At 46.2% G+C, this 10,110-nt stretch overlaps 1 long non-coding RNA gene across 1 annotated transcript; it reads left to right on the plus strand.

Annotated features, from left to right (window-relative positions):
- On the plus strand, positions 1-5,071 carry LOC112480047. Its single transcript, XR_003046476.1, has 2 exons — positions 1-308; positions 3,650-5,071. It is a non-coding gene; the product is annotated as an uncharacterized LOC112480047 (long non-coding RNA).
- Positions 5,072-10,110: the final 5,039 nt, after the last annotated feature.

The raw sequence follows: 10,110 nt of genomic DNA on the forward strand, positions 1-10,110 counted from the left end.
TCCACGCGAGGTCCCCGTCTCGCGCTTCGGCCGCAGAGGCTGCCGGGTGTTGGGGCTTCGGGTCCTGTGATTGGTGACCCGGTCCGCGCCCCCGGTCTTGCCTTGGAGCCCGAGCCCAGCCCACCCAGGCCACCGCCCTTCCTCGGATCCAGTCTGGAGGTCCGTCCCCAAAGCGACATGCCCTGCCGCGTGGGGGTGCGGCCTGGCGATCCGTCCTGCTTGGGGCGGGCTTGTCGTTCCCTACGGAAGCCCAGAGTGCCGCTGAGCTCTGCGCCCTGCTGGACTCCGCGCCCTGCTGGACTCCGCAGGTGAATTCTAGTCGTCCCGATACCCCAGGATTCCACCATCTTCACCCTCTTCCCCCAGCACTCCCCGGGCCCGTCCTAGCGGGCATGAGAGAGTGGCCTGGGGTCTCAGACCACTGCCCTACAGCTGAATGCAACACTCCTTCCCTCCCTTGTTTTACACATTCTCGTTATTCCCGCGCCTAAGGCCAAATCCAGCAGATCCTTCTCACAGGGCAATTGCGCGCACCCGCTTTCTCACCTTGGTGTCTTTGGTATTGGGTTGATTTTTAAGAAGGTGCAAGGCCAGTGAGTCACACTTTCCCTCTTTCGCGCTGGCTCTGTCGCGTTATGCCCCAGACCCTGAACCTGGGGTCCACCAAAGCACCACTAAGTCTGAAATCAAGGTGGACTTACCACTTGGCTCGAATGATCAAATTGTTTCTATTCTGCCACCCAGATCCAGCCCACGGGAGGCTCTGCCGTCCTGGGACAGGGTACCACCAACCTCGACTCTTTGGGCCTGAGCAGGGGCCTGGGTCCTCCATAAATGAAAAAGGGGGTCGTGCCTCAGATCAGGCTGGGTCATGGGGGGTTACTGAACTATGTTCAATAACTGCCAGGCTGCAATCAGGGTTTTTCGGCGGCGGGGCGGTGGGCGGGATCTCATTTTTCTCCTTTTAAGTACTTTAATTACTTTTTGTTGCACCCTCGGAAGGGGACAGGTTATTCTGGCAGGCTCAGTCATTTAGCTCCTTCAAAGATTGAGCATATTCACCTCAGAACTGTGTTAGGTGATGTCTTTAGTTCTCTTGAAATCAGCTCCAATGACATTGCAAGTAAAATTTCAGGCGAGGAGGCAGCTGGCAAGGGAATAAAATTAAGAAAATTGTTCCAGAGAGAAAAGATTCATTGAAAGAAATGGGAGCAAGGGGGCAAAGCACATAGGATTCACATTTGCATATTGAGTCGTGTGAATTGGCGCATTATGCTTTTCAGACATCTATTGAGCCTGTCTTCCCGCAAAGCACTGTGCTGGATGATGTATTGCAAAATGAACTCGACTTGGTTTCTACTTTTGAGGCAAGGCGAGGTGAAGATTCACTAACTTTTCAGAATGCAGGCTATAGCAGAGCGCTGTGTGCCTTGCTAGCATTCTCTCATAAATCTTTAAAACAACTCTGTGAAGGACGTGACATTCCTTTTACAGAAGAAGAAAAGAAAAAAAAGTTGAAGATAACTCAATTTTTAAAAGAGCAATGGATCTGAATAACATTTCTGCAAAGAAGGTATACAAGTGGCCAATAAGCACATAAAAAGCTGTTCAACATGCAAATGAAATGCAAATCAAACCACCATGAGACACCACTTCACAGCCACTAGGATGGCCATATTAAAAAAAGGCAGTAATAACTGCCGGTGAGAATGTGGGGAAGTTGGAATCCTCACACACTCTGGATGCGAATGTAAAATGGTGCAGCCGCTTTGGAAAACGCAGTTTCTCCAAAGACTAAACAAAGAATTGCCATGAGATCCAACAATTCTACTCCTGGGTAGATGGATGCCCGAGTGAAATGAAAACATGTCCACACTCACCACACACACACACAAAAAGATAATTATGTGATACGATGGAGGTGTTAGCTGACAGCGTGGTAGAAATCATTTCACAGTGTAGAAGTGTATTAAATCAATGCATTGTACACCTTGAATTCCACGATATTATACGTCAATTATATCTCAGTAAAGCTGGGAAAAAACATGTCCACAGAAAAAGTGATGCGTGAACGTTGATAGCAGCATTATTCATAATAGCTAAAAGATGGAAACAACCCACATGTCCACCAACTGATGGAAGGGTAAATACAATGTGGCATATCCCTATAATGGAACATTATTCAGCAATGAAAAAAAATGAAATACTTACATGCTACAGCATGGATGAACCTTGAAACATTATGCAAAGAAGCCAGATGCAAAAGACCACATAGTGTATGATTCCATTTATATGCGATGCACTGGGTAGGCATATTTATAGACACAGAAAATAGATTAGTGGTTGCCTCGGGCTGGGGGTTGGGTGAAGGAGAAAGAGAGACTGCAAACGAGTACAGGGTATTTTGGGGAACATGGGAGCATTCTAGAATCGATTGCAGTGATGTTTGACCGACTGTGAATACATAAAAGCCATTGAACTGCGTGCTTTAAACGGATGAATTGTGTGCTCTGTGAATTATGCCTCAATAAGCGGATGTCTATAGTCTTTGTTTTTGTGACATTCCAGTCAAAATAGCAACACGAGCACATACTGCAGTTACCTCCTTTGGTCTCGGAGAGGATTTTCTTTCTTTTTCATCTGTAACCACAAGGGGAAAAAGACATGCCTTGGATGTGTACTAACAGCTAATATTTATTTTGTGCTTGTACCTGGCACTGTGATAAGAACATTACGTTCTGTGCAGTTCAGTCCTTGTGAGAAAAGTGGTGTGTGGCAGGTCAGGTCGCCAGGAAGCCAACTCTGAAGTGGAGATGGGCAGTTCATGAGGGAGAGCCCCTGGGGTCAGCTCCTGGGGCAGGGCGGGAGGGGGCAGGGCTGGGCCCAGGGAAGAGCCAGCTGCCACACAACCTCAGCAGAAGCCCTGGCAGATGCTGGGGAAAGTGTTGACGATGGGATGGCCCTTCAGAGCCCCTGCGGGTGAGGACCAGGCCTTTATACTCCCTTGTCTGTCAGTCATCGGAAGCCGGCTGCCACAGGCAGGGGCCCACTCCTTCATAGGGGCCGACAGTGGGGGACAAAATCCTCCATCCCTGGTGGGAAATCCAGGCGGCCGCCTCTGCCCCAAGGAGCCTTGAGAGGCTGGAACGAAGATGGGACACGCAGCTGCATGTACTGCCGAGGACTGCTCCCTCCAGGGGTGCTGCACACAAGGACTGGGGGTTCCTGGAGCATGGACCCCTCACCGCAGATGAGGGGTGGGAAGATTACTGTACATTTCCTGTTCTCAATCAGCCATTTCTCCAAAGAACCCTGTTTTTTTTTTAAATTGGGAAATGATATTTAGAAATAAGAGCTGAATTCTGCTGCTGCTGCTGTTGATAGGGACGAGGAACACCTGTCTCTCCAGCTGTGACCCCCTCATCTCGGGGAGTGGCAGTTTCAGGATGGTCTTTGTGGACTAGTTTTTCCAACTAGGGAAATCAGGGGGACGTGTGGCCTTTGTCCACTGGAGTGGCTTTGAGTGTAGCTCATCCAGTATCATCCCTGAGTTGTTTTCCTACTCATTTTTTATGACAGACTGTATTTTATGGCTGGGGATGTTTATTTGTTTCTTCTTATCTAAATTATTGATTTGCTTTGCTCACAGGAAATGCAAACACAGAACTGGGACATCAGGAGGCTGTCAAAGAAGTGTCAGAACATAAGGCGACCGATAAAACTGAATTCCACTGATAATTAAGCAATAAACACATGGTGCCACGGAAGACTTGCTTTATCCCAGGCCGTCCAGCACATCTGCTCATCCCCGGAGGCGACCGTTCTTGGCAGAGATCGTCCTGCCGTGCTGAGAGGGTCCCTGACTCATGGGGAACGGCTGCTCTTTCTATCAGCAAGCCTCCCTCTCATCCCGCTGAATCCTCTGAAAGAAATTCCTAAGTGACATGCAGTCCTGGGTCCTAGATTCCTGCCAGCTCACCGTCCCTGGGGCCACAACTTCCAGGGAAGTGAGAAGTCTGAAGTCAAAGGACGAAATGAGGTGTCCCTACCGTGTGGAACCTGCACGTTTGGCTTCTAAGTTTTCAGACACTGCAGCTCAGCAAACAGGTGGCGCCAGGGGCCCCTTTTCACAAGTGGCCCTGTTGGCATTCTCATCCCCACCCACAGCCACTTGGCATCTTTTGTTCTCAGTTTTGAATCTTAGCCATCGTTCTGGAACAACATGGAAAATCTCAATCAGTGTCTTAGCCTGTGTGGCAAGAAGCTGGATTTTGGCCACTCCTCGAAGCTCGTGTCCCTTTTCGTCCTTTCAGCCACCGTGACCCACTGGTGTGGGCAGTACACCATCCCCTACTTAGACACTTTAAAGGAAGCACAGTTTTTCCATTTGCAGGATACAGGTCTATTTGAGGGTCTCAGTTGAAATTGAACCTGGGAAAAAGGTTAGTGAAAATTCAACTATTGGCAAAAATATGCTGATCTTTTAGGAGTTTAGAGAAACAGCACTTTTTATTGGGCCTGGCTCAGATGGGACGTGTGAAGGGGTCTCTTCTCGCTCATAGACATCCTCCTAGTTTAGAGGCCTATCAGATGTACAAGTATATCAAATAAGAGACTCTTTAATATCCTTCCTTGCCCTTTGCCGCCTCATGAGTCCTTGTTAAGGGTCTAGGGATGAGAAAGTTTAGTGTAACACGAAAATAATCCTAGGGAAAATCAGATTTGTGGAATGGCCATGTTACTGTGGGTAACCAACGTGGAATTCTATCTTGGAGGAAGTTTTGGCTATCCACATAAATAGCAGGCCCAGAGAGACTCAGCCCATTCCGTCCCCATGCCCTTTCCTTGGACTAGGCTGAGTGTTTCTTTGTTCGTACCTGATCTCGGCGTCTGGGGTGAAAAATGACTTATCCGGTATTAACACCTGTTTTGTTTTTACTCAACTGATTTATCACACACTTACTAAATGCCTAAATGTGTTACTCACTTCTGTAAAAAGGAGATTTTAACTACCTTCATTGAGTTGTTCTCAGAAATAAAAAAATACATACATGTAAGTGCTTAGGACGGAGTCTGTGCTCTTGTGAACTGTTATTATAATCATGAAAGATTTGCTCAAGGTTCTACAGCAAAATAGTGGCAGGGTATAATTACAGAGATGGGGAGGCAGGTGAGATGTATCCTGCATTGCTGGCAGAAGGAGCCTCCTTGCTGGCAGAAAAACCGCTTTCCCAGCCCAAAAGGGGAGGGGACTGCCCAGGATTAAAGGACTTTCATTCCCAAAGACACCTGAAGGTTCTTATGGTGTGGTTTGGCAAACGATTGCCTTTCTTGGTGGCAGTTGTCTAATTAGGTGGTAAGGTCTCCACTGTAAAGCATCCATGTGCCACGTGGAGCTCATTGTGCATTTCTGAGAGCCAAGGCCATGCTGAAACTTAAAATCAAAAACAAATCTTCCTTTAGATGTAGAGAAAAGATCCAGTTAACGTCGAGTGTCTGAAGCAGGCCGTTCAGTAACAGGGTCTGTGCTCTAAAACAAACGACGTGTGGCTAGAGAGACAGGAGCAGCCGTGACAAACTCAGATGGTGCTTGAATTCAGGGCAGCACGTTGATGTCAACAGGTAAGAATTAGCCCCTGGCCTGGAAGGCAGAGAGCGAGTTCCCGAGTGTTTTAGTGTGTAATTCTGAGTGATTCTGTGCCACGAGCGTAAAGGAAGCTGTGTGTAATTAGTCTGCTGCTTTTCAGACTCTCAGTTTAAATGGGATATTCTACCGCCACATAAAAGGCAGCGTGGCACAAAGGACCCAGGAGGTCAATGTAGATTCAAAGACGCAAATTGGCTGAAAATGAAAGTATGAAGATACTATACCATGCATATGGCAACTGTAGGAGAACTGGAGCGGCTACACTCATATCAGACAAATAGGCTTCAAGATACACACTTCTTAGAGATAAAGAGGGACATTTTATAATGACTAAAAGGTCATTCTATCAAGAAAATATAACAATTTTATACACATAGGCACTCAACGGACCTCCAAAATATATGTGATAAAAAAACCTGACGATCGAAGGGAGAGGTGAACAATTCAACAATAATGGTTGGGAACTTCAGTGCCCCACTTTCAATAATGGATAAAACTACTAAGCAGAAAATCAACAGGAACAGAGAAGATTATAAACCAGCTCAAACTGCCTCTAACAGACACCCAACAACAGCAGAATACACATTCTTCTTATGTGCACATGGAATATTTTTTAGAACAGACCGTATGCTAAGCCATAAACCTCAATAGATTTACGAGGATTAAAATACAAACTATGCTTTCCAAACACAAGGAATTAAATTAAAAAATAATGGTAGAGAGATATTTGGGGAATATACAAATATGTGGAAATTAACACCCCTAAAAAAACATGAGAGAAGTCACAAGGGAAAATTAGAAAAGATTTTGAGATAAATGAAAACAAAAGTCAGCAATGATGGACTGCAGCAAAATGCTTAAAGGGAAATGTGAATCCTATGTTTAAAGAACTATCTACACACACACACACACACACACACACACACACACATAATAACCTTCCATTTTAGGAAACAAAACGATCACGTAGGAAAAAGGAAATGATAAAAATCAGAGTGGAGATAAATGAAATTCAGAACAGAAAAGCCATAGAGAATGACCCTGGGGTAAGCAAAGCGATGACGCCAAAAGCACAAGTGAGAAATGAGATTGATAAATTAAGACTCCATCACAATTTTAAATGTGCTAAAAAGGACACCATCAAGAAAATGAAAAGACAACCCACAAACTGAGAGAAAATATTTGCAAATCATATATCTAATAAGGGGCTTTTATCCAGAATATATACAGAACTCTTAAAACTCAATAATAAAAAGATGAATAAACCAACTAAAATATGGTCAAAAGATTTAACTAGACAGCTCTTCAAAGACGATATGTCAATGGCTAATAAGTATAGTAAGAGACGTCCAACAACATTAGCCATCAGCAAAACACAAAACCACAGCATACCAGTTCACAAAAAGACAATAAATTTTGGTGAGAATGTGGAAATTTAATCCTTCAGGTATTGCTGATGGGAAAGCAAAATGGGCAGCCGCTCTGAGAAGTACGTTAGCAGTTCCTCAAAAATTTAAGCATAGAATTGACTGTAATTCAGTAATTATACTCCTAGGTATCTACAGAAGTGAACACATATATTCACACAAAAATTTGTACTTCAGTGCTCACAGCAGCATTATATGTAATAGCCAAATGCAGAGACAACCCAAATATCCACAAACGGGTAAACAGAAAAACAAAATGCAGTCTATCCACACAATGGAATATTATTATTTATCAATAAAAAGGAATGAAGTATTGACTCATGCTACAGCATGGATGAATCCTGAAAACATGCCAGTCATAGGAGACCATGTAATCTATGACCCCATTTACATGAAATGTCCAGAACTGGCAAATCTATAGAGACAGAACACAGATCGGTGGCTGCCTACAGCTGGGCGGGGAAGGAAGCGAGCTGGGGGAGGGGACTGATGATGGGCACAAGGTTTCTTTGTGGGGATAAAGAGAATGTTTTAAAGTTGGATTATGGCGACGGTTGCATACTCTGTAAACTCATTGCACAATCCAATTGCACAACGAAAATCCACCGAATCGTACATTTAGGTGCGTGAACTATATGATATATAAATTATATCTTAATTGGGCTGCTAAAAAAAAAAAAAAAAAAAAAGAGGTTTGGGCCTGGTACAGAAGATAGAGAAGACAGGCCACACCATGGGACACTGAACGAGTTTCCCGTGGGTTACCTCTGACGAGCCGACTTCTGGAAAGTTGGCGTTCTTTCCATTTAATCCAGCCTCCTCTAAATCATCAAGCGTGTCTTCTGACAGAGAAGCCGATGGCTGACACGTGTCAAGAGTTCCGGTCCTGGAGTGACCCCAGGGCATCCTCATTCTAGAGAAACGGTGATGTCTCCATGGAAAAGTACGCATCGCCCAGAGGACGGCCCTCCGGGTTGGCTGCTTTCAGCCCCTTTGAGCTATTTACAGCCCTGTAAATTGTAGGTTTTGGATGGACGTGCAAAGCCTGTCTGTGATGTCCTTCCTCCCTGTGGAAAAACCAGTTTTGCCCCTATTTGCAATTCAATCTCCTAATCCTTCCTCTGTGTTAGTTTTTGTGCTGCGACATTTCTCTTTGGAGTCGGTTATTACATCTGCCTGGTTATTACGTCGCTCGTGAGTAGAATAATATCGTTAACACGTTTTCACGTTTCAGGTCTATACGAGAGTCATGATCTTACGGCTGACTAAAGTCAGAAGCTTTAGTTTAAAAGGGAGAAGACAGTAAATCTAACCAAACACAAAAATCGTGATGATGTTCGAAAAACTATTAGTCTTTTTCCACTAAAATCTGGATCTCACTTTCTGCCCAGGTGCACACAATGGCAGCACTGGGCTGGCACCTGACAACCAGGAAAGTAGAACTTGGGATTATCCTGTCCCCACTAGTTGGCTTCAAGAACTCTCATTTTAACCCACCTTTGTTTGAGGTGGCGAGAGGCACAGACTGTGTCTCAGCTCAGACTCAGCCGCTTAGCTAGATCTCCACGCCGTGTGGAGCTTAGATGCAACACACGGCCTGTGTCTTCTTCAAACACGAGGTGAGATGAAAAAGACGCTTCATTTAGTGAAACCAATGCTGTGGGTGAAAAACGCCTTCCCGCTTCCTAGCATTGCAGACAGGCACCGGGCCAGAGGGTAACTGCTGGTGCCACGTGTGTGCGAACTCAGTGCAGGCAGAGTTATGACTTGGCTCAGGTCTATTCAGGAGATGTTTATGAGTCAGTTTGTGAGCGCTGCTGGCTTAGGTGTGCTCTGGGGGCGAGGGTGAGGGCGAGGCTCAGAGACAGAACCAATATCAGGAGAGGTGTCTTCCTAGCTCGAAGCCTGTCCCCTGGTCTGGCGTGAGTTAATGGCGCACGGCTGGGGATAAAGGAAGCCTATCTCAGTTGTCTGGATTACTTTCCACCGCTCAGAGGCATGTTCTTACCCTTTTCATCCTCCCTGGGAAGGTTGTTTAAGCATTTATTGTTACCTAGGTGAAGGCCAAGGACTTTGGGTCTGGAATTAGAAGCTGTGCATTCACTGCCATGTACGAGCAGCGGACCCAGCTCCCCACACTTCAGAGCTGCACCTTCCCCACCTTCGCTGCTGGAAAACCCCTGTTTCACGTCCCCCGGTCCACGTACTGTAAGCAATGTCAGCAACCTCCCGCTCCTCTGCATGTTCTGTCCCCTGCAGCTGATCTCGATGTCATTTGTGAGTTGTCCATTCACTCCAAGCATTATATATATGTTTTCTTTTGTTTTGTTTTCCATATTAAGGCAGAGTTAATGATTTCTCAGGGGCACGTCTGTGCTTTGGGTAAGAACACGGCCTTCGGGTCGGCTGGATCTGGTCCCTGAGCCAGCAGCTCACTCTGTGATCTTGGGCCAGCTGCCTGCTCGCAGAGGCGACTTTCCCAACTGTAAAATCGGGTCGGTGACAGGCGCCCAGCTCCTGGAGGGGCTGTGAGGTCTGCCTTCGTGCAGGCGAAGCATTCCACAGTCCCTGGCTCAGAGCGTGCCCTACGTGTGTGGGTCATGGTTGTCACGGTTTTGACTTCAGATGACAAGGCTGGGCAGAATGGCAGGCGCATGCCCTTCCACGGCATCTTCATAATAACCCTACGAGGTGGATGCCGCCTCGCTTTTTTTATCTGTAGATGAGGCAGGGAGTTTGTCACTTGCCCACGGTCACAGTAGGAAGGTAGCAGATCACAGAACTCTGTGGAAAATTCACAAAGTGTATGTTCTTTGTGCAGATTCTGACAAGCCCCTGATACCTATAAATCAGTAGTAATCAAATCGGCCATGCGTCAGACTCACCTGGGAACTGAAAAAGTGCCTGGAAAAACACCTATCCCCCGAGATTCTCATTTAATTGGTCGGTCGGGGTGCAGCCTGGGCATTCGGATGTTTGAACACTTCCGGGTGGCTCCCATGTGTCCCCAAGATTGACAACTACTGCTCCACTACT

The sequence above is a fragment of the Pteropus alecto genome, unplaced genomic scaffold (genome assembly GCF_000325575.1).
Source record: "Pteropus alecto unplaced genomic scaffold, ASM32557v1 scaffold134, whole genome shotgun sequence".
NCBI lineage: Eukaryota > Metazoa > Chordata > Mammalia > Chiroptera > Pteropodidae > Pteropus > Pteropus alecto.